Source organism: Phyllobates terribilis, unplaced genomic scaffold, assembly GCF_046119375.1.
Source record: "Phyllobates terribilis strain yellow unplaced genomic scaffold, ASM4611937v1 Scaffold_40__1_contigs__length_11209783, whole genome shotgun sequence".
Classification (NCBI taxonomy): Eukaryota; Metazoa; Chordata; class Amphibia; order Anura; family Dendrobatidae; genus Phyllobates; species Phyllobates terribilis.
The window spans coordinates 9,629,591-9,656,169 of NW_027362800.1; the positions used below are offsets into that span (position 1 = coordinate 9,629,591).

The following is a 26,579-nucleotide window of genomic DNA, read 5'->3' on the forward strand; positions in this document are numbered from 1 at the left end:
TGAAGGTGGCTGCTGCTGTGCGCAGGTATATAAAGGCTCAGAGCCTATTATGACACGCGCAGCCAGCGTTCCATTGCCACATTCCGTCTACTGCAGGCGGGATACCTGGATGGCTGAATGTCACTGAGAAGCTCACAGAGACCGCCATAAGCAACAGTTTAAAAGAATGCCACAGACTAATCAACCAAACTTTTTGGGTTGGTTTCTCTTTTATAGTCTGCAGGCATTAAATGAAAGAAGTCAGTGTTCCAGCAGAGGGAGACAACGTTTCAGAAAAGGCATTGTAGCAAACCAAAAAAGAAATTTTAAGCGCAGCAGAGTAACCAGCTCACATACCTGTTAGCTCAGGTGAGTTTAAAAGGCTGCTGTTGATAACAAGGGCATTTGCTAAATAGATGGTGTGTGTGCAACAATATACTGAAAGGTCAATTATATTGTGCAGCTTATCTCACCACCTGTAGTTATTTAGGTGAAAGCTCCAAAATGCTTGCCTAATATGTCTGTTTATCCAAAAGGAAGTATAGAGGGAGAGCTAGATAGATAGCATTGCATTACATTACATTACATGGCAATGCAATGCACAGTTGCTGAAGTTGAACCAAAATGACCTTGTCATCTGGCTTCTGCAACTTTTAACATGAAAAATCCAATGAGGAGAAGAAAAGCAAAGCCAAAGAGTCCATCCCAAAATCCGACAAACAAGCAAAATGAACAAAAAGCATTGAATTAAATTCTTTCTGATTTTAGAAACTGCATTAAAGAAGGGGTGCACCGGTCCTGGAGATACTGCAATACCAGGTCAATGCGTGGAGTGGACAGAGCAAGCTCTTTTTCCATCTCCCTGTTCTAAAAATCCATTTAATATATGGTCCCCAGATAGGGGACGTATCAGATATTAAACTGATAAGAACAGATACTACACTTGATCTTAGCCAAAAGGCCGAGAAGCGATAACCAGAATTGGTTTCCGACTACGGTGCCACCCAAGGATTCTGAAAAGTCCATTTGTGGAGATGGCCACCTGGACTCCCGTTAAGAAGACATGCTGTCAACCTCTAGATCCCTCACATGCCTGCACTTTTCGGCTTGCTGCTGCTGCAATCCACGCGTTTTAGATCTGCATAACTCCACCTCTTTTAGCACAGTACCCTCAACCCCCGGCTGTTCCCACCCGCCTCAACACCGTTGGAAGGGAGGAGAACCAATTAAGGCGGGGGGGGTGGAACGAGCAGCTGTCTACCCTTAGCAGGAGGGTTGCTGATTAATTACCTCTCCTGCTGCTGCTGCTGCTGGCTGTCCAGCAGCAGACTGAAGGTGGCTGCTGCTGTGCGCAGGTATATAAAGGCTCAGAGCCTATTATGACACGCGCAGCCAGCGTTCCATTGCCACATTCCGTCTACTGCAGGCGGGATACCTGGATGGCTGAATGTCACTGAGAAGCTCACAGAGACCGCCATAAGCAACAGTTTAAAAGAATGCCACAGACTAATCAACCAAACTTTTTGGGTTGGTTTCTCTTTTATAGTCTGCAGGCATTAAATGAAAGAAGTCAGTGTTCCAGCAGAGGGAGACAACGTTTCAGAAAAGGCATTGTAGCAAACCAAAAAAGAAATTTTAAGCGCAGCAGAGTAACCAGCTCACATACCTGTTAGCTCAGGTGAGTTTAAAAGGCTGCTGTTGATAACAAGGGCATTTGCTAAATAGATGGTGTGTGTGCAACAATATACTGAAAGGTCAATTATATTGTGCAGCTTATCTCACCACCTGTAGTTATTTAGGTGAAAGCTCCAAAATGCTTGCCTAATATGTCTGTTTATCCAAAAGGAAGTATAGCGGGAGAGCTAGATAGATAGCATTGCATTACATTACATTACATGGCAATGCAATGCACAGTTGCTGAAGTTGAACCAAAATGAGCTTGTCATCTGGCTTCTGCAACTTTTAACATGAAAAATCCAATGAGGAGAAGAAAAGCAAAGCCAAAGAGTCCATCCCAAAATCCGACAAACAAGCAAAATGAACAAAAAGCATTGAATTCAATTCTTTCTGATTTTAGAAACTGCATTAAAGAAGGGGTGCACCGGTCCTGGAGATACTGCAATACCAGGTCAATGCGTGGAGTGGACAGAGCAAGCTCTTTTTCCATCTCCCTGTTCTAAAAATCCATTTAATATATGGTCCCCAGATAGGGGACGTATCAGATATTAAACTGATAAGAACAGATACTACACTTGATCTTAGCCAAAAGGCCGAGAAGCGATAACCAGAATTGGTTTCCGACTACGGTGCCACCCAAGGATTCTGAAAAGTCCATTTGTGGAGATGGCCACCTGGACTCCCGTTAAGAAGACATGCTGTCAACCTCTAGATCCCTCACATGCCTGCACTTTTCGGCTTGCTGCTGCTGCAATCCACGCGTTTTAGATCTGCATAACTCCACCTCTTTTAGCACAGTACCCTCAACCCCCGGCTGTTCCCACCCGCCTCAACACCGTTGGAAGGGAGGAGAACCAATTAAGGCGGGGGGGGGGGTGGAACGAGCAGCTGTCTACCCTTAGCAGGAGGGTTGCTGATTAATTACCTCTCCTGCTGCTGCTGCTGCTGGCTGTCCAGCAGCAGACTGAAGGTGGCTGCTGCTGTGCGCAGGTATATAAAGGCTCAGAGCCTATTATGACACGCGCAGCCAGCGTTCCATTGCCACATTCCGTCTACTGCAGGCGGGATACCTGGATGGCTGAATGTCACTGAGAAGCTCACAGAGACCGCCATAAGCAACAGTTTAAAAGAATGCCACAGACTAATCAACCAAACTTTTTGGGTTGGTTTCTCTTTTATAGTTTGCAGGCATTAAATGAAAGAAGTCAGTGTTCCAGCAGAGGGAGACAACGTTTCAGAAAAGGCATTGTAGCAAACCAAAAAAGAAATTTTAAGCGCAGCAGAGTAACCAGCTCACATACCTGTTAGCTCAGGTGAGTTTAAAAGGCTGCTGTTGATAACAAGGGCATTTGCTAAATAGATGGTGTGTGTGCAACAATATACTGAAAGGTCAATTATATTGTGCAGCTTATCTCACCACCTGTAGTTATTTAGGTGAAAGCTCCAAAATTCTTGCCTAATATGTCTGTTTATCCAAAAGGAAGTATAGAGGGAGAGCTAGATAGATAGCATTGCATTACATTACATTACATGGCAATGCAATGCACAGTTGCTGAAGTTGAACCAAAATGAGCTTGTCATCTGGCTTCTGCAACTTTTAACATGAAAAATCCAATGAGGAGAAGAAAAGCAAAGCCAAAGAGTCCATCCCAAAATCCGACAAACAAGCAAAATGAACAAAAAGCATTGAATTCAATTCTTTCTGATTTTAGAAACTGCATTAAAGAAGGGGTGCACCGGTCCTGGAGATACTGCAATACCAGGTCAATGCGTGGAGTGGACAGAGCAAGCTCTTTTTCCATCTCCCTGTTCTAAAAATCCATTTAATATATGGTCCCCAGATAGGGGACGTATCAGATATTAAACTGATAAGAACAGATACTACACTTGATCTTAGCCAAAAGGCCGAGAAGCGATAACCAGAATTGGTTTCCGACTACGGTGCCACCCAAGGATTCTGAAAAGTCCATTTGTGGAGATGGCCACCTGGACTCCCGTTAAGAAGACATGCTGTCAACCTCTAGATCCCTCACATGCCTGCACTTTTCGGCTTGCTGCTGCTGCAATCCACGCGTTTTAGATCTGCATAACTCCACCTCTTTTAGCACAGTACCCTCAACCCCCGGCTGTTCCCACCCGCCTCAACACCGTTGGAAGGGAGGAGAACCAATTAAGGCGGGGGGGGGGTGGAACGAGCAGCTGTCTACCCTTAGCAGGAGGGTTGCTGATTAATTACCTCTCCTGCTGCTGCTGCTGCTGGCTGTCCAGCAGCAGACTGAAGGTGGCTGCTGCTGTGCGCAGGTATATAAAGGCTCAGAGCCTATTATGACACGCGCAGCCAGCGTTCCATTGCCACATTCCGTCTACTGCAGGCGGGATACCTGGATGGCTGAATGTCACTGAGAAGCTCACAGAGACCGCCATAAGCAACAGTTTAAAAGAATGCCACAGACTAATCAACCAAACTTTTTGGGTTGGTTTCTCTTTTATAGTCTGCAGGCATTAAATGAAAGAAGTCAGTGTTCCAGCAGAGGGAGACAACGTTTCAGAAAAGGCATTGTAGCAAACCAAAAAAGAAAATTTAAGCGCAGCAGAGTAACCAGCTCACATACCTGTTAGCTCAGGTGAGTTTAAAAGGCTGCTGTTGATAACAAGGGCATTTGCTAAATAGATGGTGTGTGTGCAACAATATACTGAAAGGTCAATTATATTGTGCAGCTTATCTCACCACCTGTAGTTATTTAGGTGAAAGCTCCAAAATGCTTGCCTAATATGTCTGTTTATCCAAAAGGAAGTATAGAGGGAGAGCTAGATAGATAGCATTGCATTACATTACATTACATGGCAATGCAATGCACAGTTGCTGAAGTTGAACCAAAATGAGCTTGTCATCTGGCTTCTGCAACTTTTAACATGAAAAATCCAATAAGGAGAAGAAAAGCAAAGCCAAAGAGTCCATCCCAAAATCCGACAAACAAGCAAAATGAACAAAAAGCATTGAATTCAATTCTTTCTGATTTTAGAAACTGCATTAAAGAAGGGGTGCACCGGTCCTGGAGATACTGCAATACCAGGTCAATGCGTGGAGTGGACAGAGCAAGCTCTTTTTCCATCTCCCTGTTCTAAAAATCCATTTAATATATGGTCCCCAGATAGGGGACGTATCAGATATTAAACTGATAAGAACAGATACTACACTTGATCTTAGCCAAAAGGCCGAGAAGCGATAACCAGAATTGGTTTCCGACTACGGTGCCACCCAAGGATTCTGAAAAGTCCATTTGTGGAGATGGCCACCTGGACTCCCGTTAAGAAGACATGCTGTCAACCTCTAGATCCCTCACATGCCTGCACTTTTCGGCTTGCTGCTGCTGCAATCCACGCGTTTTAGATCTGCATAACTCCACCTCTTTTAGCACAGTACCCTCAACCCCCGGCTGTTCCCACCCGACTCAACACCGTTGGAAGGGAGGAGAACCAATTAAGGCGGGGGGGGGGGGTGGAACGAGCAGCTGTCTACCCTTAGCAGGAGGGTTGCTGATTAATTACCTCTCCTGCTGCTGCTGCTGCTGGCTGTCCAGCAGCAGACTGAAGGTGGCTGCTGCTGTGCGCAGGTATATAAAGGCTCAGAGCCTATTATGACACGCGCAGCCAGCGTTCCATTGCCACATTCCGTCTACTGCAGGCGGGATACCTGGATGGCTGAATGTCACTGAGAAGCTCACAGAGACCGCCATAAGCAACAGTTTAAAAGAATGCCACAGACTAATCAACCAAACTTTTTGGGTTGGTTTCTCTTTTATAGTCTGCAGGCATTAAATGAAAGAAGTCAGTGTTCCAGCAGAGGGAGACAACGTTTCAGAAAAGGCATTGTAGCAAACCAAAAAAGAAATTTTAAGCGCAGCAGAGTAACCAGCTCACATACCTGTTAGCTCAGGTGAGTTTAAAAGGCTGCTGTTGATAACAAGGGCATTTGCTAAATAGATGGTGTGTGTGCAACAATATACTGAAAGGTCAATTATATTGTGCAGCTTATCTCACCACCTGTAGTTATTTAGGTGAAAGCTCCAAAATGCTTGCCTAATATGTCTGTTTATCCAAAAGGAAGTATAGAGGGAGAGCTAGATAGATAGCATTGCATTACATTACATTACATGGCAATGCAATGCACAGTTGCTGAAGTTGAACCAAAATGAGCTTGTCATCTGGCTTCTGCAACTTTTAACATGAAAAATCCAATGAGGAGAAGAAAAGCAAAGCCAAAGAGTCCATCCCAAAATCCGACAAACAAGCAAAATGAACAAAAAGCATTGAATTCAATTCTTTCTGATTTTAGAAACTGCATTAAAGAAGGGGTGCACCGGTCCTGGAGATACTGCAATACCAGGTCAATGCGTGGAGTGAACAGAGCAAGCTCTTTTTCCATCTCCCTGTTCTAAAAATCCATTTAATATATGGTCCCCAGATAGGGGACGTATCAGATATTAAACTGATAAGAACAGATACTACACTTGATCTTAGCCAAAAGGCCGAGAAGCGATAACCAGAATTGGTTTCCGACTACGGTGCCACCCAAGGATTCTGAAAAGTCCATTTGTGGAGATGGCCACCTGGACTCCCGTTAAGAAGACATGCTGTCAACCTCTAGATCCCTCACATGCCTGCACTTTTCGGCTTGCTGCTGCTGCAATCCACGCGTTTTAGATCTGCATAACTCCACCTCTTTTAGCACAGTACCCTCAACCCCCGGCTGTTCCCACCCGCCTCAACACCGTTGGAAGGGAGGAGAACCAATTAAGGCGGGGGGGGGGGTGGAACGAGCAGCTGTCTACCCTTAGCAGGAGGGTTGCTGATTAATTACCTCTCCTGCTGCTGCTGCTGCTGGCTGTCCAGCAGCAGACTGAAGGTGGCTGCTGCTGTGCGCAGGTATATAAAGGCTCAGAGCCTATTATGACACGCGCAGCCAGCGTTCCATTGCCACATTCCGTCTACTGCAGGCGGGATACCTGGATGGCTGAATGTCACTGAGAAGCTCACAGAGACCGCCATAAGCAACAGTTTAAAAGAATGCCACAGACTAATCAACCAAACTTTTTGGGTTGGTTTCTCTTTTATAGTCTGCAGGCATTAAATGAAAGAAGTCAGTGTTCCAGCAGAGGGAGACAACGTTTCAGAAAAGGCATTGTAGCAAACCAAAAAAGAAATTTTAAGCGCAGCAGAGTAACCAGCTCACATACCTGTTAGCTCAGGTGAGTTTAAAAGGCTGCTGTTGATAACAAGGGCATTTGCTAAATAGATGGTGTGTGTGCAACAATATACTGAAAGGTCAATTATATTGTGCAGCTTATCTCACCACCTGTAGTTATTTAGGTGAAAGCTCCAAAATGCTTGCCTAATATGTCTGTTTATCCAAAAGGAAGTATAGAGGGAGAGCTAGATAGATAGCATTGCATTACATTACATTACATGGCAATGCAATGCACAGTTGCTGAAGTTGAACCAAAATGAGCTTGTCATCTGGCTTCTGCAACTTTTAACATGAAAAATCCAATGAGGAGAAGAAAAGCAAAGCCAAAGAGTCCATCCCAAAATCCGACAAACAAGCAAAATGAACAAAAAGCATTGAATTCAATTCTTTCTGATTTTAGAAACTGCATTAAAGAAGGGGTGCACCGGTCCTGGAGATACTGCAATACCAGGTCAATGCGTGGAGTGGACAGAGCAAGCTCTTTTTCCATCTCCCTGTTCTAAAAATCCATTTAATATATGGTCCCCAGATAGGGGACGTATCAGATATTAAACTGATAAGAACAGATACTACACTTGATCTTAGCCAAAAGGCCGAGAAGCGATAACCAGAATTGGTTTCCGACTACGGTGCCACCCAAGGATTCTGAAAAGTCCATTTGTGGAGATGGCCACCTGGACTCCCGTTAAGAAGACATGCTGTCAACCTCTAGATCCCTCACATGCCTGCACTTTTCGGCTTGCTGCTGCTGCAATCCACGCCTTTTAGATCTGCATAACTCCACCTCTTTTAGCACAGTACCCTCAACCCCCGGCTGTTCCCACCCGACTCAACACCGTTGGAAGGGAGGAGAACCAATTAAGGCGGGGGGGGGGGGTGGAACGAGCAGCTGTCTACCCTTAGCAGGAGGGTTGCTGATTAATTACCTCTCCTGCTGCTGCTGCTGCTGGCTGTCCAGCAGCAGACTGAAGGTGGCTGCTGCTGTGCGCAGGTATATAAAGGCTCAGAGCCTATTATGACACGCGCAGCCAGCGTTCCATTGCCACATTCCGTCTACTGCAGGCGGGATACCTGGATGGCTGAATGTCACTGAGAAGCTCACAGAGACCGCCATAAGCAACAGTTTAAAAGAATGCCACAGACTAATCAACCAAACTTTTTGGGTTGGTTTCTCTTTTATAGTCTGCAGGCATTAAATGAAAGAAGTCAGTGTTCCAGCAGAGGGAGACAACGTTTCAGAAAAGGCATTGTAGCAAACCAAAAAAGAAATTTTAAGCGCAGCAGAGTAACCAGCTCACATACCTGTTAGCTCAGGTGAGTTTAAAAGGCTGCTGTTGATAACAAGGGCATTTGCTAAATAGATGGTGTGTGTGCAACAATATACTGAAAGGTCAATTATATTGTGCAGCTTATCTCACCACCTGTAGTTATTTAGGTGAAAGCTCCAAAATGCTTGCCTAATATGTCTGTTTATCCAAAAGGAAGTATAGAGGGAGAGCTAGATAGATAGCATTGCATTACATTACATTACATGGCAATGCAATGCACAGTTGCTGAAGTTGAACCAAAATGAGCTTGTCATCTGGCTTCTGCAACTTTTAACATGAAAAATCCAATGAGGAGAAGAAAAGCAAAGCCAAAGAGTCCATCCCAAAATCCGACAAACAAGCAAAATGAACAAAAAGCATTGAATTCAATTCTTTCTGATTTTAGAAACTGCATTAAAGAAGGGGTGCACCGGTCCTGGAGATACTGCAATACCAGGTCAATGCGTGGAGTGGACAGAGCAAGCTCTTTTTCCATCTCCCTGTTCTAAAAATCCATTTAATATATGGTCCCCAGATAGGGGACGTATCAGATATTAAACTGATAAGAACAGATACTACACTTGATCTTAGCCAAAAGGCCGAGAAGCGATAACCAGAATTGGTTTCCGACTACGGTGCCACCCAAGGATTCTGAAAAGTCCATTTGTGGAGATGGCCACCTGGACTCCCGTTAAGAAGACATGCTGTCAACCTCTAGATCCCTCACATGCCTGCACTTTTCGGCTTGCTGCTGCTGCAATCCACGCGTTTTAGATCTGCATAACTCCACCTCTTTTAGCACAGTACCCTCAACCCCCGGCTGTTCCCACCCGCCTCAACACCGTTGGAAGGGAGGAGAACCAATTAAGGCGGGGGGGAGTGGAACGAGCAGCTGTCTACCCTTAGCAGGAGGGTTGCTGATTAATTACCTCTCCTGCTGCTGCTGCTGCTGGCTGTCCAGCAGCAGACTGAAGGTGGCTGCTGCTGTGCGCAGGTATATAAAGGCTCAGAGCCTATTATGACACGCGCAGCCAGCGTTCCATTGCCACATTCCGTCTACTGCAGGCGGGATACCTGGATGGCTGAATGTCACTGAGAAGCTCACAGAGACCGCCATAAGCAACAGTTTAAAAGAATGCCACAGACTAATCAACCAAACTTTTTGGGTTGGTTTCTCTTTTATAGTCTGCAGGCATTAAATGAAAGAAGTCAGTGTTCCAGCAGAGGGAGACAACGTTTCAGAAAAGGCATTGTAGCAAACCAAAAAAGAAATTTTAAGCGCAGCAGAGTAACCAGCTCACATACCTGTTAGCTCAGGTGAGTTTAAAAGGCTGCTGTTGATAACAAGGGCATTTGCTAATAGATGGTGTGTGTGCAACAATATACTGAAAGGTCAATTATATTGTGCAGCTTATCTCACCACCTGTAGTTATTTAGGTGAAAGCTCCAAAATGCTTGCCTAATATGTCTGTTTATCCAAAAGGAAGTATAGAGGGAGAGCTAGATAGATAGCATTGCATTACATTACATTACATGGCAATGCAATGCACAGTTGCTGAAGTTGAACCAAAATGAGCTTGTCATCTGGCTTCTGCAACTTTTAACATGAAAAATCCAATGAGGAGAAGAAAAGCAAAGCCAAAGAGTCCATCCCAAAATCCGACAAACAAGCAAAATGAACAAAAAGCATTGAATTCAATTCTTTCTGATTTTAGAAACTGCATTAAAGAAGGGGTGCACCGGTCCTGGAGATACTGCAATACCAGGTCAATGCGTGGAGTGGACAGAGCAAGCTCTTTTTCCATCTCCCTGTTCTAAAAATCCATTTAATATATGGTCCCCAGATAGGGGACGTATCAGATATTAAACTGATAAGAACAGATTTTTTTTTTTTTTTGAAAGCCCGAATTCGTGTACAAAAACCCGAGTGCGCTTAAAAAAGTGACAAGTGCCACAAAAAAAGTGCACTAGGATGCTGGTCTTCTTGAAACCCTCTCCAAAAGGAGAAGGGTCCCCCAAACCATTCCCCGTCCCTCCGAGCCAAAAGGCCACAGCGAGGAACAGGGACAAAAAGCCACCTCCAGCCGAAGCCAGAGGCGACCCAATCATACCCCCAGCACCTGCCCGAGTTCTCACCCGAGCAAGGCACTGGGAGCCAAAGACTGTGCTCCCCTTCCGGAAGAGGGGAGCCAACAACGCTCTCCTCCCGAAAGAGGAGAGCCAGGGGGGTTCAGGGGGGAGCGGAACCTGATGGCCACACACTCCCCCCCTAGACCTGCCAAGAGAGGAACCCGTAAGGGAACCGCATCCCGACAATATCCTAGTAGGCCGTGACACACGTGAATAAGTGGACACACAGTGACAAAGAAATTAAATAAATAGTGAAGGTTTCACAGTATAATACTGCCCGGACCTTCAACCGGGAATTGAAAAATTCCCCATCCTAAGGCCAGAAGGCCCGGAATAAGGGTGTGTGCGAAGAAAGAAAATTTGAAGTGCTTGTGCAAATGTGCCATAAACTCAAGTGGGGTTCCCAATCCCAGTGAGTTAAGGCACCCCAGGGTCACCACTCCTGGGGCACTTCACACTTCGGGCTTTCGATCTTCCCCGGCCCAATGGCGTCGATCCTGGGGGGCCATGCTTTCCACCAGATGACTATATTAGCCACCTGGCGTACTAACAAGCGCCTAAACCCCAGTGTGCATAATGTATCAATCTACTAGGGCGGCCAACATCCAAAACCGCCTTTTCGAAAGATACTACACTTGATCTTAGCCAAAAGGCCGAGAAGCGATAACCAGAATTGGTTTCCGACTACGGTGCCACCCAAGGATTCTGAAAAGTCCATTTGTGGAGATGGCCACCTGGACTCCCGTTAAGAAGACATGCTGTCAATCTCTAGATCCCTCACATGCCTGCACTTTTCGGCTTGCTGCTGCTGCAATCCACGCGTTTTAGATCTGCATAACTCCACCTCTTTTAGCACAGTACCCTCAACCCCCGGCTGTTCCCACCCGCCTCAACACCGTTGGAAGGGAGGAGAACCAATTAAGGCGGGGGGGGGTGGAACGAGCAGCTGTCTACCCTTAGCAGGAGGGTTGCTGATTAATTACCTCTCCTGCTGCTGCTGCTGCTGGCTGTCCAGCAGCAGACTGAAGGTGGCTGCTGCTGTGCGCAGGTATATAAAGGCTCAGAGCCTATTATGACACGCGCAGCCAGCGTTCCATTGCCACATTCCGTCTACTGCAGGCGGGATACCTGGATGGCTGAATGTCACTGAGAAGCTCACAGAGACCGCCATAAGCAACAGTTTAAAAGAATGCCACAGACTAATCAACCAAACTTTTTGGGTTGGTTTCTCTTTTATAGTCTGCAGGCATTAAATGAAAGAAGTCAGTGTTCCAGCAGAGGGAGACAACGTTTCAGAAAAGGCATTGTAGCAAACCAAAAAAGAAATTTTAAGCGCAGCAGAGTAACCAGCTCACATACCTGTTAGCTCAGGTGAGTTTAAAAGGCTGCTGTTGATAACAAGGGCATTTGCTAAATAGATGGTGTGTGTGCAACAATATACTGAAAGGTCAATTATATTGTGCAGCTTATCTCACCACCTGTAGTTATTTAGGTGAAAGCTCCAAAATGCTTGCCTAATATGTCTGTTTATCCAAAAGGAAGTATAGAGGGAGAGCTAGATAGATAGCATTGCATTACATTACATTACATGGCAATGCAATGCACAGTTGCTGAAGTTGAACCAAAATGAGCTTGTCATCTGGCTTCTGCAACTTTTAACATGAAAAATCCAATGAGGAGAAGAAAAGCAAAGCCAAAGAGTCCATCCCAAAATCCGACAAACAAGCAAAATGAACAAAAAGCATTGAATTCAATTCTTTCTGATTTTAGAAACTGCATTAAAGAAGGGGTGCACCGGTCCTGGAGATACTGCAATACCAGGTCAATGCGTGGAGTGGACAGAGCAAGCTCTTTTTCCATCTCCCTGTTCTAAAAATCCATTTAATATATGGTCCCCAGATATGGGACGTATCAGATATTAAACTGATAAGAACAGATACTACACTTGATCTTAGCCAAAAGGCCGAGAAGCGATAACCAGAATTGGTTTCCGACTACGATGCCACCCAAGGATTCTGAAAAGTCCATTTGTGGAGATGGCCACCTGGACTCCCGTTAAGAAGACATGCTGTCAACCTCTAGATCCCTCACATGCCTGCACTTTTCGGCTTGCTGCTGCTGCAATCCACGCGTTTTAGATCTGCATAACTCCACCTCTTTTAGCACAGTACCCTCAACCCCCGGCTGTTCCCACCCGCCTCAACACCGTTGGAAGGGAGGAGAACCAATTAAGGCGGGGGGGGGGGGTGGAACGAGCAGCTGTCTACCCTTAGCAGGAGGGTTGCTGATTAATTACCTCTCCTGCTGCTGCTGCTGCTGGCTGTCCAGCAGCAGACTGAAGGTGGCTGCTGCTGTGCGCAGGTATATAAAGGCTCAGAGCCTATTATGACACGCGCAGCCAGCGTTCCATTGCCACATTCCGTCTACTGCAGGCGGGATACCTGGATGGCTGAATGTCACTGAGAAGCTCACAGAGACCGCCATAAGCAACAGTTTAAAAGAATGCCACAGACTAATCAACCAAACTTTTTGGGTTGGTTTCTCTTTTATAGTCTGCAGGCATTAAATGAAAGAAGTCAGTGTTCCAGCAGAGGGAGACAACGTTTCAGAAAAGGCATTGTAGCAAACCAAAAAAGAAATTTTAAGCGCAGCAGAGTAACCAGCTCACATACCTGTTAGCTCAGGTGAGTTTAAAAGGCTGCTGTTGATAACAAGGGCATTTGCTAAATAGATGGTGTGTGTGCAACAATATACTGAAAGGTCAATTATATTGTGCAGCTTATCTCACCACCTGTAGTTATTTAGGTGAAAGCTCCAAAATGCTTGCCTAATATGTCTGTTTATCCAAAAGGAAGTATAGATATAGAGCTAGATAGATAGCATTGCATTACATTACATTACATGGCAATGCAATGCACAGTTGCTGAAGTTGAACCAAAATGAGCTTGTCATCTGGCTTCTGCAACTTTTAACATGAAAAATCCAATGAGGAGAAGAAAAGCAAAGCCAAAGAGTCCATCCCAAAATCCGACAAACAAGCAAAATGAACAAAAAGCATTGAATTCAATTCTTTCTGATTTTAGAAACTGCATTAAAGAAGGGGTGCACCGGTCCTGGAGATACTGCAATACCAGGTCAATGCGTGGAGTGGACAGAGCAAGCTCTTTTTCCATCTCCCTGTTCTAAAAATCCATTTAATATATGGTCCCCAGATAGGGGACGTATCAGATATTAAACTGATAAGAACAGATACTACACTTGATCTTAGCCAAAAGGCCGAGAAGCGATAACCAGAATTGGTTTCCGACTACGGTGCCACCCAAGGATTCTGAAAAGTCCATTTGTGGAGATGGCCACCTGGACTCCCGTTAAGAAGACATGCTGTCAACCTCTAGATCCCTCACATGCCTGCACTTTTCGGCTTGCTGCTGCTGCAATCCACGCGTTTTAGATCTGCATAACTCCACCTCTTTTAGCACAGTACCCTCAACCCCCGGCCGTTCCCACCCGCCTCAACACCGTTGGAAGGGAGGAGAACCAATTAAGGCGGGGGGGGGGGTGGAACGAGCAGCTGTCTACCCTTAGCAGGAGGGTTGCTGATTAATTACCACTCCTGCTGCTGCTGCTGCTGGCTGTCCAGCAGCAGCCTGAAGGTGGCTGCTGCTGTGCGCAGGTATATAAAGGCTCAGAGCCTATTATGACACGCGCAGCCAGCGTTCCATTGCCACATTCCGTCTACTGCAGGCGGGATACCTGGATGGCTGAATGTCACTGAGAAGCTCACAGAGACCGCCATAAGCAACAGTTTAAAAGAATGCCACAGACTAATCAACCAAACTTTTTGGGTTGGTTTCTCTTTTATAGTCTGCAGGCATTAAATGAAAGAAGTCAGTGTTCCAGCAGAGGGAGACAACGTTTCAGAAAAGGCATTGTAGCAAACCAAAAAAGAAATTTTAAGCGCAGCAGAGTAACCAGCTCACATACCTGTTAGCTCAGGTGAGTTTAAAAGGCTGCTGTTGATAACAAGGGCATTTGCTAATAGATGGTGTGTGTGCAACAATATACTGAAAGGTCAATTATATTGTGCAGCTTATCTCACCACCTGTAGTTATTTAGGTGAAAGCTCCAAAATGCTTGCCTAATATGTCTGTTTATCCAAAAGGAAGTATAGATATAGAGCTAGATAGATAGCATTGCATTACATTACATTACATGGCAATGCAATGCACAGTTGCTGAAGTTGAACCAAAATGAGCTTGTCATCTGGCTTCTGCAACTTTTAACATGAAAAATCCAATGAGGAGAAGAAAAGCAAAGCCAAAGAGTCCATCCCAAAATCCGACAAACAAGCAAAATGAACAAAAAGCATTGAATTCAATTCTTTCTGATTTTAGAAACTGCATTAAAGAAGGGGTGCACCGGTCCTGGAGATACTGCAATACCAGGTCAATGCGTGGAGTGGACAGAGCAAGCTCTTTTTCCATCTCCCTGTTCTAAAAATCCATTTAATATATGGTCCCCAGATAGGGGACGTATCAGATATTAAACTGATAAGAACAGATTTTTTTTTTTTTTTGAAAGCCCGAATTCGTGTACAAAACCCGAGTGCGCTTAAAAAAGTGACAAGTGCCACAAAAAAAGTGCACTAGGATGCTGGTCTTCTTGAAACCCTCTCCAAAAGGAGAAGGGTCCCCCAAACCATTCCCCGTCCCTCCGAGCCAAAAGGCCACAGCGAGGAACAGGGACAAAAAGCCACCTCCAGCCGAAGCCAGAGGCGACCCAATCATACCCCCAGCACCTGCCCGAGTTCTCACCCGAGCAAGGCACTGGGAGCCAAAGACTGTGCTCCCCTCCCGGAAGAGGGGAGCCAACAACGCTCTCCTCCCGAAAGAGGAGAGCCAGGGGGGTTCAGGGGGGAGCGGAACCTGATGGCCACACACTCCCCCCCTAGACCTGCCAAGAGAGGAACCCGTAAGGGAACCGCATCCCGACAATATCCTAGTAGGCCGTGACACACGTGAATAAGTGGACACACAGTGACAAAGAAATTAAATAAATAGTGAAGGTTTCACAGTATAATACTGCCCGGACCTTCAACCGGGAATTGAAAAATTCCCCATCCTAAGGCCAGAAGGCCCGGAATAAGGGTGTGTGCGAAGAAAGAAAATTTGAAGTGCTTGTGCAAATGTGCCATAAACTCAAGTGGGGTTCCCAATCCCAGTGAGTTAAGGCACCCCAGGGTCACCACTCCTGGGGCACTTCACACTTCGGGCTTTCGATCTTCCCCGGCCCAATGGCGTCGATCCTGGGGGGCCATGCTTTCCACCAGATGACTATATTAGCCACCTGGCGTACTAACAAGCGCCTAAACCCCAGTGTGCATAATGTATCAATCTACTAGGGCGGCCAACATCCAAAACCGCCTTTTCGAAAGATACTACACTTGATCTTAGCCAAAAGGCCGAGAAGCGATAACCAGAATTGGTTTCCGACTACGGTGCCACCCAAGGATTCTGAAAAGTCCATTTGTGGAGATGGCCACCTGGACTCCCGTTAGGAAGACATGCTGTCAATCTCTAGATCCCTCACATGCCTGCACTTTTCGGCTTGCTGCTGCTGCAATCCACGCGTTTTAGATCTGCATAACTCCACCTCTTTTAGCACAGTACCCTCAACCCCCGGCTGTTCCCACCCGCCTCAACACCGTTGGAAGGGAGGAGAACCAATTAAGGCGGGGGGGGGTGGAACGAGCAGCTGTCTACCCTTAGCAGGAGGGTTGCTGATTAATTACCTCTCCTGCTGCTGCTGCTGCTGGCTGTCCAGCAGCAGACTGAAGGTGGCTGCTGCTGTGCGCAGGTATATAAAGGCTCAGAGCCTATTATGACACGCGCAGCCAGCGTTCCATTGCCACATTCCGTCTACTGCAGGCGGGATACCTGGATGGCTGAATGTCACTGAGAAGCTCACAGAGACCGCCATAAGCAACAGTTTAAAAGAATGCCACAGACTAATCAACCAAACTTTTTGGGTTGGTTTCTCTTTTATAGTCTGCAGGCATTAAATGAAAGAAGTCAGTGTTCCAGCAGAGGGAGACAACGTTTCAGAAAAGGCATTGTAGCAAACCAAAAAAGAAATTTTAAGCGCAGCAGAGTAACCAGCTCACATACCTGTTAGCTCAGGTGAGTTTAAAAGGCTGCTGTTGATAACAAGGGCATTTGCTAAATAGATGGTGTGTGTGCAACAATATACTGAAAGGTCAATTATATTGTGCAGCTTATCTCACCACCTGTAGTTATTTAGGTGAAAGCTCCAAAATGCTTGCCTAATATGTCTGTTTATCCAAAAGGAAGTATAGAGGGAGAGCTAGATAGATAGCATTGCATTACATTACATTACATGGCAATGCAATGCACAGTTGCTGAAGTTGAACCAAAATGAGCTTGTCATCTGGCTTCTGCAACTTTTAACATGAAAAATCCAATGAGGAGAAGAAAAGCAAAGCCAAAGAGTCCATCCCAAAATCCGACAAACAAGCAAAATGAACAAAAAGCACTGAATTCAATTCTTTCTGATTTTAGAAACTGCATTAAAGAAGGGGTGCACCGGTCCTGGAGATACTGCAATACCAGGTCAATGCGTGGAGTGGACAGAGCAAGCTCTTTTTCCATCTCCCTGTTCTAAAAATCCATTTAATATATGGTCCCCAGATAGGGGACGTATCAGATATTAAACTGATAAGAACAGATACTACACTTGATCTTAGCCAAAAGGCCGAGAAGCGATAACCAGAATTGGTTTCCGACTACGGTGCCACCCAAGGATTCTGAAAAGTCCATTTGTGGAGATGGCCACCTGGACTCCCGTTAAGAAGACATGCTGTCAACCTCTAGATCCCTCACATGCCTGCACTTTTCGGCTTGCTGCTGCTGCAATCCACGCGTTTTAGATCTGCATAACTCCACCTCTTTTAGCACAGTACCCTCAACCCCCGGCTGTTCCCACCCGCCTCAACACCGTTGGAAGGGAGGAGAACCAATTAAGGCGGGGGGGGGTGGAACGAGCAGCTGTCTACCCTTAGCAGGAGGGTTGCTGATTAATTACCACTCCTGCTGCTGCTGGCTGTCCAGCAGCAGACTGAAGGTGGCTGCTGCTGTGCGCAGGTATATAAAGGCTCAGAGCCTATTATGACACGCGCAGCCAGCGTTCCATTGCCACATTCCGTCTACTGCAGGCGGGATACCTGGATGGCTGAATGTCACTGAGAAGCTCACAGAGACCGCCATAAGCAACAGTTTAAAAGAATGCCACAGACTAATCAACCAAACTTTTTGGGTTGGTTTCTCTTTTATAGTCTGCAGGCATTAAATGAAAGAAGTCAGTGTTCCAGCAGAGGGAGACAACGTTTCAGAAAAGGCATTGTAGCAAACCAAAAAAGAAATTTTAAGCGCAGCAGAGTAACCAGCTCACATACCTGTTAGCTCAGGTGAGTTTAAAAGGCTGCTGTTGATAACAAGGGCATTTGCTAAATAGATGGTGTGTGTGCAACAATATACTGAAAGGTCAATTATATTGTGCAGCTTATCTCACCACCTGTAGTTATTTAGGTGAAAGCTCCAAAATGCTTGCCTAATATGTTTGTTTATCCAAAAGGAAGTATAGATATAGAGCTAGATAGATAGCATTGCATTACATTACATTACATGGCAATGCAATGCACAGTTGCTGAAGTTGAACCAAAATGAGCTTGTCATCTGGCTTCTGCAACTTTTAACATGAAAAATCCAATGAGGAGAAGAAAAGCAAAGCCAAAGAGTCCATCCCAAAATCCGACAAACAAGCAAAATGAACAAAAAGCATTGAATTCAATTCTTTCTGATTTTAGAAACTGCATTAAAGAAGGGGTGCACCGGTCCTGGAGATACTGCAATACCAGGTCAATGCGTGGAGTGGACAGAGCAAGCTCTTTTTCCATCTCCCTGTTCTAAAAATCCATTTAATATATGGTCCCCAGATAGGGGACGTATCAGATATTAAACTGATAAGAACAGATACTACACTTGATCTTAGCCAAAAGGCCGAGAAGCGATAACCAGAATTGGTTTCCGACTACGGTGCCACCCAAGGATTCTGAAAAGTCCATTTGTGGAGATGGCCACCTGGACTCCCGTTAAGAAGACATGCTGTCAACCTCTAGATCCCTCACATGCCTGCACTTTTCGGCTTGCTGCTGCTGCAATCCACGCGTTTTAGATCTGCATAACTCCACCTCTTTTAGCACAGTACCCTCAACCCCCGGCTGTTCCCACCCGCCTCAACACCGTTGGAAGGGAGGAGAACCAATTAAGGCGGGGGGGTGGGGTGGAACGAGCAGCTGTCTACCCTTAGCAGGAGGGTTGCTGATTAATTACCACTCCTGCTGCTGCTGCTGCTGGCTGTCCAGCAGCAGACTGAAGGTGGCTGCTGCTGTGCGCAGGTATATAAAGGCTCAGAGCCTATTATGACACGCGCAGCCAGCGTTCCATTGCCACATTCCGTCTACTGCAGGCGGGATACCTGGATGGCTGAATGTCACTGAGAAGCTCACAGAGACCGCCATAAGCAACAGTTTAAAAGAATGCCACAGACTAATCAACCAAACTTTTTGGGTTGGTTTCTCTTTTATAGTCTGCAGGCATTAAATGAAAGAAGTCAGTGTTCCAGTAGAGGGAGACAACGTTTCAGAAAAGGCATTGTAGCAAACCAAAAAAGAAATTTTAAGCGCAGCAGAGTAACCAGCTCACATACCTGTTAGCTCAGGTGAGTTTAAAAGGCTGCTGTTGATAACAAGGGCATTTGCTAAATAGATGGTGTGTGTGCAACAATATACTGAAAGGTCAATTATATTGTGCAGCTTATCTCACCACCTGTAGTTATTTAGGTGAAAGCTCCAAAATGCTTGCCTAATATGTCTGTTTATCCAAAAGGAAGTATAGATATAGAGCTAGATAGATAGCATTGCATTACATTACATTACATGGCAATGCAATGCACAGTTGCTGAAGTTGAACCAAAATGAGCTTGTCATCTGGCTTCTGCAACTTTTAACATGAAAAATCCAATGAGGAGAAGAAAAGCAAAGCCAAAGAGTCCATCCCAAAATCCGACAAACAAGCAAAATGAACAAAAAGCATTGAATTCAATTCTTTCTGATTTTAGAAACTGCATTAAAGAAGGGGTGCACCGGTCCTGGAGATACTGCAATACCAGGTCAATGCGTGGAGTGGACAGAGCAAGCTCTTTTTCCATCTCCCTGTTCTAAAAATCCATTTAATATATGGTCCCCAGATAGGGGACGTATCAGATATTAAACTGATAAGAAAAGATACTACACTTGATCTTAGCCAAAAGGCCGAGAAGCGATAACCAGAATTGGTTTCCGACTACGGTGCCACCCAAGGATTCTGAAAAGTCCATTTGTGGAGATGGCCACCTGGACTCCCGTTAAGAAGACATGCTGTCAACCTCTAGATCCCTCACATGCCTGCACTTTTCGGCTTGCTGCTGCTGCAATCCACGCGTTTTAGATCTGCATAACTCCACCTCTTTTAGCACAGTACCCTCAACCCCCGGCTGTTCCCACCCGCCTCAACACCGTTGGAAGGGAGGAGAACCAATTAAGGCGGGGGGGGGGGGGTGGAACGAGCAGCTGTCTACCCTTAGCAGGAGGGTTGCTGATTAATTACCTCTCCTGCTGCTGCTGCTGCTGGCTGTCCAGCAGCAGACTGAAGGTGGCTGCTGCTGTGCGCAGGTATATAAAGGCTCAGAGCCTATTATGACACGCGCAGCCAGCGTTCCATTGCCACATTCCGTCTACTGCAGGTGGGATACCTGGATGGCTGAATGTCACTGAGAAGCTCACAGAGACCGCCATAAGCAACAGTTTAAAAGAATGCCACAGACTAATCAACCAAACTTTTTGGGTTGGTTTCTCTTTTATAGTCTGCAGGCATTAAATGAAAGAAGTCAGTGTTCCAGCAGAGGGAGACAACGTTTCAGAAAAGGCATTGTAGCAAACCAAAAAAGAAATTTTAAGCGCAGCAGAGTAACCAGCTCACATACCTGTTAGCTCAGGTGAGTTTAAAAGGCTGCTGTTGATAACAAGGGCATTTGCTAAATAGATGGTGTGTGTGCAACAATATACTGAAAGGTCAATTATATTGTGCAGCTTATCTCACCACCTGTAGTTATTTAGGTGTAAGCTCCAAAATGCTTGCCTAATATGTCTGTTTATCCAAAAGGAAGTATAGAGGGAGAGCTAGATAGATAGCATTGCATTACATTACATTACATGGCAATGCAATGCACAGTTGCTGAAGTTGAACCAAAATGAGCTTGTCATCTGGCTTCTGCAACTTTTAACATGAAAAATCCAATGAGGAGAAGAAAAGCAAAGCCAAAGAGTCCATCCCAAAATCCGACAAACAAGCAAAATGAACAAAAAGCATTGAATTCAATTCTTTCTGATTTTAGAAACTGCATTAAAGAAGGGGTGCACCGGTCCTGGAGATACTGCAATACCAGGTCAATGCGTGGAGTGGACAGAGCAAGCTCTTTTTCCATCTCCCTGTTCTAAAAATCCATTTAATATATGGTCCCCAGATAGGGGACGTATCAGATATTAAACTGATAAGAAAAGATACTACACTTGATCTTAGCCAAAAGGCCGAGAAGCGATAACCAGAATTGGTTTCCGACTACGGTGCCACCCAAGGATTCTGAAAAGTCCATTTGTGGAGATGGCCACCTGGACTCCCGTTAAGAAGACATGCTGTCAACCTCTAGATCCCTCACATGCCTGCACTTTTCGGCTTGCTGCTGCTGCAATCCACGCGTTTTAGATCTGCATAACTCCACCTCTTTTAGCACAGTACCCTCAACCCCCGGCTGTTCCCACCCGCCTCAACACCGTTGGAAGGGAGGAGAACCAATTAAGGCGGGGGGGGGGGGGGTGGAACGAGCAGCTGTCTACCCTTAGCAGGAGGGTTGCTGATTAATTACCTCTCCTGCTGCTGCTGCTGCTGGCTGTCCAGCAGCAGACTGAAGGTGGCTGCTGCTGTGCGCAGGTATATAAAGGCTCAGAGCCTATTATGACACGCGCAGCCAGCGTTCCATTGCCACATTCCGTCTACTGCAGGTGGGATACCTGGATGGCTGAATGTCACTGAGAAGCTCACAGAGACCGCCATAAGCAACAGTTTAAAAGAATGCCACAGACTAATCAACCAAACTTTTTGGGTTGGTTTCTCTTTTATAGTCTGCAGGCATTAAATGAAAGAAGTCAGTGTTCCAGCAGAGGGAGACAACGTTTCAGAAAAGGCATTGTAGCAAACCAAAAAAGAAATTTTAAGCGCAGCAGAGTAACCAGCTCACATACCTGTTAGCTCAGGTGAGTTTAAAAGGCTGCTGTTGATAACAAGGGCATTTGCTAAATAGATGGTGTGTGTGCAACAATATACTGAAAGGTCAATTATATTGTGCAGCTTATCTCACCACCTGTAGTTATTTAGGTGTAAGCTCCAAAATGCTTGCCTAATATGTCTGTTTATCCAAAAGGAAGTATAGAGGGAGAGCTAGATAGATAGCATTGCATTACATTACATTACATGGCAATGCAATGCACAGTTGCTGAAGTTGAACCAAAATGAGCTTGTCATCTGGCTTCTGCAACTTTTAACATGAAAAATCCAATGAGGAGAAGAAAAGCAAAGCCAAAGAGTCCATCCCAAAATCCGACAAACAAGCAAAATGAACAAAAAGCATTGAATTCAATTCTTTCTGATTTTAGAAACTGCATTAAAGAAGGGGTGCACCGGTCCTGGAGATACTGCAATACCAGGTCAATGCGTGGAGTGGACAGAGCAAGCTCTTTTTCCATCTCCCTGTTCTAAAAATCCATTTAATATATGGTCCCCAGATAGGGGACGTATCAGATATTAAACTGATAAGAACAGATACTACACTTGATCTTAGCCAAAAGGCCGAGAAGCGATAACCAGAATTGGTTTCCGACTACGGTGCCACCCAAGGATTCTGAAAAGTCCATTTGTGGAGATGGCCACCTGGACTCCCGTTAAGAAGACATGCTGTCAACCTCTAGATCCCTCACATGCCTGCACTTTTCGGCTTGCTGCTGCTGCAATCCACGCGTTTTAGATCTGCATAACTCCACCTCTTTTAGCACAGTACCCTCAACCCCCGGCTGTTCCCACCCGCCTCAACACCGTTGGAAGGGAGGAGAACCAATTAAGGCGGGGGGGGGGGGTGGAACGAGCAGCCGTCTACCCTTAGCAGGAGGGTTGCTGATTAAGTACCTCTCCTGCTGCTGCTGCTGCTGGCTGTCCAGCAGCAGACTGAAGGTGGCTGCTGCTGTGCGCAGGTATATAAAGGCTCAGAGCCTATTATGACACGCGCAGCCAGCGTTCCATTGCCACATTCCGTCTACTGCAGGCGGGATACCTGGATGGCTGAATGTCACTGAGAAGCTCACAGAGACCGCCATAAGCAACAGTTTAAAAGAATGCCACAGACTAATCAACCAAACTTTTTGGGTTGGTTTCTCTTTTATAGTCTGCAGGCATTAAATGAAAGAAGTCAGTGTTCCAGCAGAGGGAGACAACGTTTCAGAAAAGGCATTGTAGCAAACCAAAAAAGAAATTTTAAGCGCAGCAGAGTAACCAGCTCACATGCCTGTTAGCTCAGGTGAGTTTAAAAGGCTGCTGTTGATAACAAGGGCATTTGCTAAATAGATGGTGTGTGTGCAACAATATACTGAAAGGTCAATTATATTGTGCAGCTTATCTCACCACCTGTAGTTATTTAGGTGAAAGCTCCAAAATGCTTGCCTAATATGTCTGTTTATCCAAAAGGAAGTATAGAGGGAGAGCTAGATAGATAGCATTGCATTACATTACATTACATGGCAATGCAATGCACAGTTGCTGAAGTTGAACCAAAATGAGCTTGTCATCTGGCTTCTGCAACTTTTAACATGAAAAATCCAATGAGGAGAAGAAAAGCAAAGCCAAAGAGTCCATCCCAAAATCCGACAAACAAGCAAAATGAACAAAAAGCATTGAATTCAATTCTTTCTGATTTTAGAAACTGCATTAAAGAAGGGGTGCACCGGTCCTGGAGATACTGCAATACCAGGTCAATGCGTGGAGTGGACAGAGCAAGCTCTTTTTCCATCTCCCTGTTCTAAAAATCCATTTAATATATGGTCCCCAGATAGGGGACGTATCAGATATTAAACTGATAAGAACAGATACTACACTTGATCTTAGCCAAAAGGCCGAGAAGCGATAACCAGAATTGGTTTGCGACTACGGTGCCACCCAAGGATTCTGAAAAGTCCATTTGTGGAGATGGCCACCTGGACTCCCGTTAAGAAGACATGCTGTCAACCTCTAGATCCCTCACATGCCTGCACTTTTCGGCTTGCTGCTGCTGCAATCCACGCGTTTTAGATCTGCATAACTCCACCTCTTTTAGCACAGTACCCTCAACCCACGGCTGTTCCCACCCGCCTCAACACCGTTGGAAGGGAGGAGAACCAATTAAGGCGGGGGGGGGGTGGAACGAGCAGCTGTCTACCCTTAGCAGGAGGGTTGCTGATTAATTACCTCTCCTGCTGCTGCTGCTGCTGGCTGTCCAGCAGCAGACTGAAGGTGGCTGCTGCTGTGCGCAGGTATATAAAGGCTCAGAGCCTATTATGACACGTGCAGCCAGCGTTCCATTGCCACATTCCGTCTACTGCAGGCGGGATACCTGGATGGCTGAATGTCACTGAGAAGCTCACAGAGACCGCCATAAGCAACAGTTTAAAAGAATGCCACAGACTAATCAACCAAACTTTTTGGGTTGGTTTCTCTTTTATAGTCTGCATGCATTAAATGAAAGAAGTCAGTGTTCCAGCAGAGGGAGACAACGTTTCAGAAAAGGCATTGTAGCAAACCAAAAAAGAAATTTTAAGGGCAGCAGAGTAACCAGCTCACATACCTGTTAGCTCAGGTGAGTTTAAAAGGCTGCTGTTGATAACAAGGGCATTTGCTAAATAGATGGTGTGTGTGCAACAATATACTGAAAGGTCAATTATATTGTGCAGCTTATCTCACCACCTGTAGTTATTTAGGTGAAAGCTCCAAAATGCTTGCCTAATATGTCTGTTTATCCAAAAGGAAGTATAGAGGGAGAGCTAGATAGATAGCATTGCATTACATTACATTACATGGCAATGCAATGCACAGTTGCTGAAGTTGAACCAAAATGAGCTTGTCATCTGGCTTCTGCAACTTTTAACATGAAAAATCCAATGAGGAGAAGAAAAGCAAAGCCAAAGAGTCCATCCCAAAATCCGACAAACAAGCAAAATGAACAAAAAGCATTGAATTCAATTCTTTCTGATTTTAGAAACTGCATTAAAGAAGGGGTGCACCGGTCCTGGAGATACTGCAATACCAGGTCAATGCGTGGAGTGGACAGAGCAAGCTCTTTTTCCATCTCCCTGTTCTAAAAATCCATTTAATATATGGTCCCCAGATAGGGGACGTATCAGATATTAAACTGATAAGAACAGATACTACACTTGATCTTAGCCAAAAGGCCGAGAAGCGATAACCAGAATTGGTTTCCGACTACGGTGCCACCCAAGGATTCTGAAAAGTCCATTTGTGGAGATGGCCACCTGGACTCCCGTTAAGAAGACATGCTGTCAACCTCTAGATCCCTCACATGCCTGCACTTTTCGGCTTGCTGCTGCTGCAATCCACGCGTTTTAGATCTGCATAACTCCACCTCTTTTAGCACAGTACCCTCAACCCCCGGCTGTTCCCACCCGCCTCAACACCGTTGGAAGGGAGGAGAACCAATTAAGGCGGGGGGGGGGGGTGGAACGAGCAGCTGTCTACCCTTAGCAGGAGGGTTGCTGATTAATTACCTCTCCTGCTGCTGCTGCTGCTGCTGGCTGTCCAGCAGCAGACTGAAGGTGGCTGCTGCTGTGCGCAGGTATATAAAGGCTCAGAGCCTATTATGACACGCGCAGCCAGCGTTCCATTGCCACATTCCGTCTACTGCAGGCGGGATACCTGGATGGCTGAATGTCACTGAGAAGCTCACAGAGACCGCCATAAGCAACAGTTTAAAAGAATGCCACAGACTAATCAACCAAACTTTTTGGGTTGGTTTCTCTTTTATAGTCTGCAGGCATTAAATGAAAGAAGTCAGTGTTCCAGCAGAGGGAGACAACGTTTCAGAAAAGGCATTGTAGCAAACCAAAAAAGAAATTTTAAGCGCAGCAGAGTAACCAGCTCACATACCTGTTAGCTCAGGTGAGTTTAAAAGGCTGCTGTTGATAACAAGGGCATTTGCTAAATAGATGGTGTGTGTGCAACAATATACTGAAAGGTCAATTATATTGTGCAGCTTATCTCACCACCTGTAGTTATTTAGGTGAAAGCTCCAAAATGCTTGCCTAATATGTCTGTTTATCCAAAAGGAAGTATAGAGGGAGAGCTAGATAGATAGCATTGCATTACATTACATTACATGGCAATGCAATGCACAGTTGCTGAAGTTGAACCAAAATGAGCTTGTCATCTGGCTTCTGCAACTTTTAACATGAAAAATCCAATGAGGAGAAGAAAAGCAAAGCCAAAGAGTCCATCCCAAAATCCGACAAACAAGCAAAATGAACAAAAAGCATTGAATTCAATTCTTTCTGATTTTAGAAACTGCATTAAAGAAGGGGTGCACCGGTCCTGGAGATACTGCAATACCAGGTCAATGCGTGGAGTGGACAGAGCAAGCTCTTTTTCCATCTCCCTGTTCTAAAAATCCATTTAATATATGGTCCCCAGATAGGGGACGTATCAGATATTAAACTGATAAGAACAGATACTACACTTGATCTTAGCCAAAAGGCCGAGAAGCGATAACCAGAATTGGTTTCCGACTACGGTGCCACCCAAGGATTCTGAAAAGTCCATTTGTGGAGATGGCCACCTGGACTCCCGTTAAGAAGACATGCTGTCAACCTCTAGATCCCTCACATGCCTGCACTTTTCGGCTTGCTGCTGCTGCAATCCACGCGTTTTAGATCTGCATAACTCCACCTCTTTTAGCACAGTACCCTCAACCCCCGGCTGTTCCCACCCGCCTCAACACCGTTGGAAGGGAGGAGAACCAATTAAGGCGGGGGGGGG

General features: G+C 45.5%; 17 non-coding genes and 4 pseudogenes across 17 annotated transcripts; all 21 read right to left on the bottom strand.

The window, feature by feature from the left end:
- Nucleotides 1–761: 761 nt before the first annotated feature.
- On the bottom strand, nucleotides 762–952 carry LOC141190292 (U2 spliceosomal RNA). The gene has a single exon (XR_012264320.1). It is a non-coding gene; the product is annotated as a U2 spliceosomal RNA (small nuclear RNA).
- Nucleotides 953–2,070: 1,118 nt separating this feature from the next.
- Nucleotides 2,071–2,261, bottom strand: LOC141190293 (U2 spliceosomal RNA). The gene has a single exon (XR_012264321.1). It is a non-coding gene; the product is annotated as a U2 spliceosomal RNA (small nuclear RNA).
- A 1,121-nt stretch (nucleotides 2,262–3,382) lies between these two features.
- Nucleotides 3,383–3,573, bottom strand: LOC141190294 (U2 spliceosomal RNA). The gene has a single exon (XR_012264322.1). It is a non-coding gene; the product is annotated as a U2 spliceosomal RNA (small nuclear RNA).
- Nucleotides 3,574–4,693: 1,120 nt separating this feature from the next.
- Nucleotides 4,694–4,884, bottom strand: LOC141190296 (U2 spliceosomal RNA). Its single transcript, XR_012264324.1, has one exon. It is a non-coding gene; the product is annotated as a U2 spliceosomal RNA (small nuclear RNA).
- Nucleotides 4,885–6,006: 1,122 nt separating this feature from the next.
- Nucleotides 6,007–6,197, bottom strand: LOC141184343 (U2 spliceosomal RNA). The gene has a single exon (XR_012259107.1). It is a non-coding gene; the product is annotated as a U2 spliceosomal RNA (small nuclear RNA).
- A 1,121-nt stretch (nucleotides 6,198–7,318) lies between these two features.
- On the bottom strand, nucleotides 7,319–7,509 carry LOC141190297 (U2 spliceosomal RNA). Its single transcript, XR_012264325.1, has one exon. It is a non-coding gene; the product is annotated as a U2 spliceosomal RNA (small nuclear RNA).
- Nucleotides 7,510–8,631: 1,122 nt separating this feature from the next.
- LOC141190298 (U2 spliceosomal RNA) lies at nucleotides 8,632–8,822 on the bottom strand. Its single transcript, XR_012264326.1, has one exon. It is a non-coding gene; the product is annotated as a U2 spliceosomal RNA (small nuclear RNA).
- Nucleotides 8,823–9,940: 1,118 nt separating this feature from the next.
- On the bottom strand, nucleotides 9,941–10,119 carry LOC141185922 (U2 spliceosomal RNA; annotated as a pseudogene).
- A 795-nt stretch (nucleotides 10,120–10,914) lies between these two features.
- On the bottom strand, nucleotides 10,915–11,006 carry LOC141186274 (U2 spliceosomal RNA; annotated as a pseudogene).
- Nucleotides 11,007–12,125: 1,119 nt separating this feature from the next.
- On the bottom strand, nucleotides 12,126–12,316 carry LOC141185208 (U2 spliceosomal RNA). Its single transcript, XR_012259892.1, has one exon. It is a non-coding gene; the product is annotated as a U2 spliceosomal RNA (small nuclear RNA).
- A 1,122-nt stretch (nucleotides 12,317–13,438) lies between these two features.
- Nucleotides 13,439–13,629, bottom strand: LOC141190299 (U2 spliceosomal RNA). The gene has a single exon (XR_012264327.1). It is a non-coding gene; the product is annotated as a U2 spliceosomal RNA (small nuclear RNA).
- Nucleotides 13,630–14,749: 1,120 nt separating this feature from the next.
- On the bottom strand, nucleotides 14,750–14,928 carry LOC141185924 (U2 spliceosomal RNA; annotated as a pseudogene).
- A 794-nt stretch (nucleotides 14,929–15,722) lies between these two features.
- LOC141186275 (U2 spliceosomal RNA) lies at nucleotides 15,723–15,814 on the bottom strand (annotated as a pseudogene).
- A 1,119-nt stretch (nucleotides 15,815–16,933) lies between these two features.
- Nucleotides 16,934–17,124, bottom strand: LOC141190300 (U2 spliceosomal RNA). The gene has a single exon (XR_012264328.1). It is a non-coding gene; the product is annotated as a U2 spliceosomal RNA (small nuclear RNA).
- Nucleotides 17,125–18,237: 1,113 nt separating this feature from the next.
- On the bottom strand, nucleotides 18,238–18,428 carry LOC141190301 (U2 spliceosomal RNA). The gene has a single exon (XR_012264329.1). It is a non-coding gene; the product is annotated as a U2 spliceosomal RNA (small nuclear RNA).
- A 1,122-nt stretch (nucleotides 18,429–19,550) lies between these two features.
- On the bottom strand, nucleotides 19,551–19,741 carry LOC141185250 (U2 spliceosomal RNA). Its single transcript, XR_012259930.1, has one exon. It is a non-coding gene; the product is annotated as a U2 spliceosomal RNA (small nuclear RNA).
- Nucleotides 19,742–20,864: 1,123 nt separating this feature from the next.
- Nucleotides 20,865–21,055, bottom strand: LOC141185251 (U2 spliceosomal RNA). Its single transcript, XR_012259931.1, has one exon. It is a non-coding gene; the product is annotated as a U2 spliceosomal RNA (small nuclear RNA).
- A 1,124-nt stretch (nucleotides 21,056–22,179) lies between these two features.
- LOC141190302 (U2 spliceosomal RNA) lies at nucleotides 22,180–22,370 on the bottom strand. Its single transcript, XR_012264330.1, has one exon. It is a non-coding gene; the product is annotated as a U2 spliceosomal RNA (small nuclear RNA).
- Nucleotides 22,371–23,492: 1,122 nt separating this feature from the next.
- Nucleotides 23,493–23,683, bottom strand: LOC141190303 (U2 spliceosomal RNA). Its single transcript, XR_012264331.1, has one exon. It is a non-coding gene; the product is annotated as a U2 spliceosomal RNA (small nuclear RNA).
- A 1,120-nt stretch (nucleotides 23,684–24,803) lies between these two features.
- On the bottom strand, nucleotides 24,804–24,994 carry LOC141190304 (U2 spliceosomal RNA). Its single transcript, XR_012264332.1, has one exon. It is a non-coding gene; the product is annotated as a U2 spliceosomal RNA (small nuclear RNA).
- Nucleotides 24,995–26,119: 1,125 nt separating this feature from the next.
- LOC141190305 (U2 spliceosomal RNA) lies at nucleotides 26,120–26,310 on the bottom strand. The gene has a single exon (XR_012264333.1). It is a non-coding gene; the product is annotated as a U2 spliceosomal RNA (small nuclear RNA).
- Nucleotides 26,311–26,579: the final 269 nt, after the last annotated feature.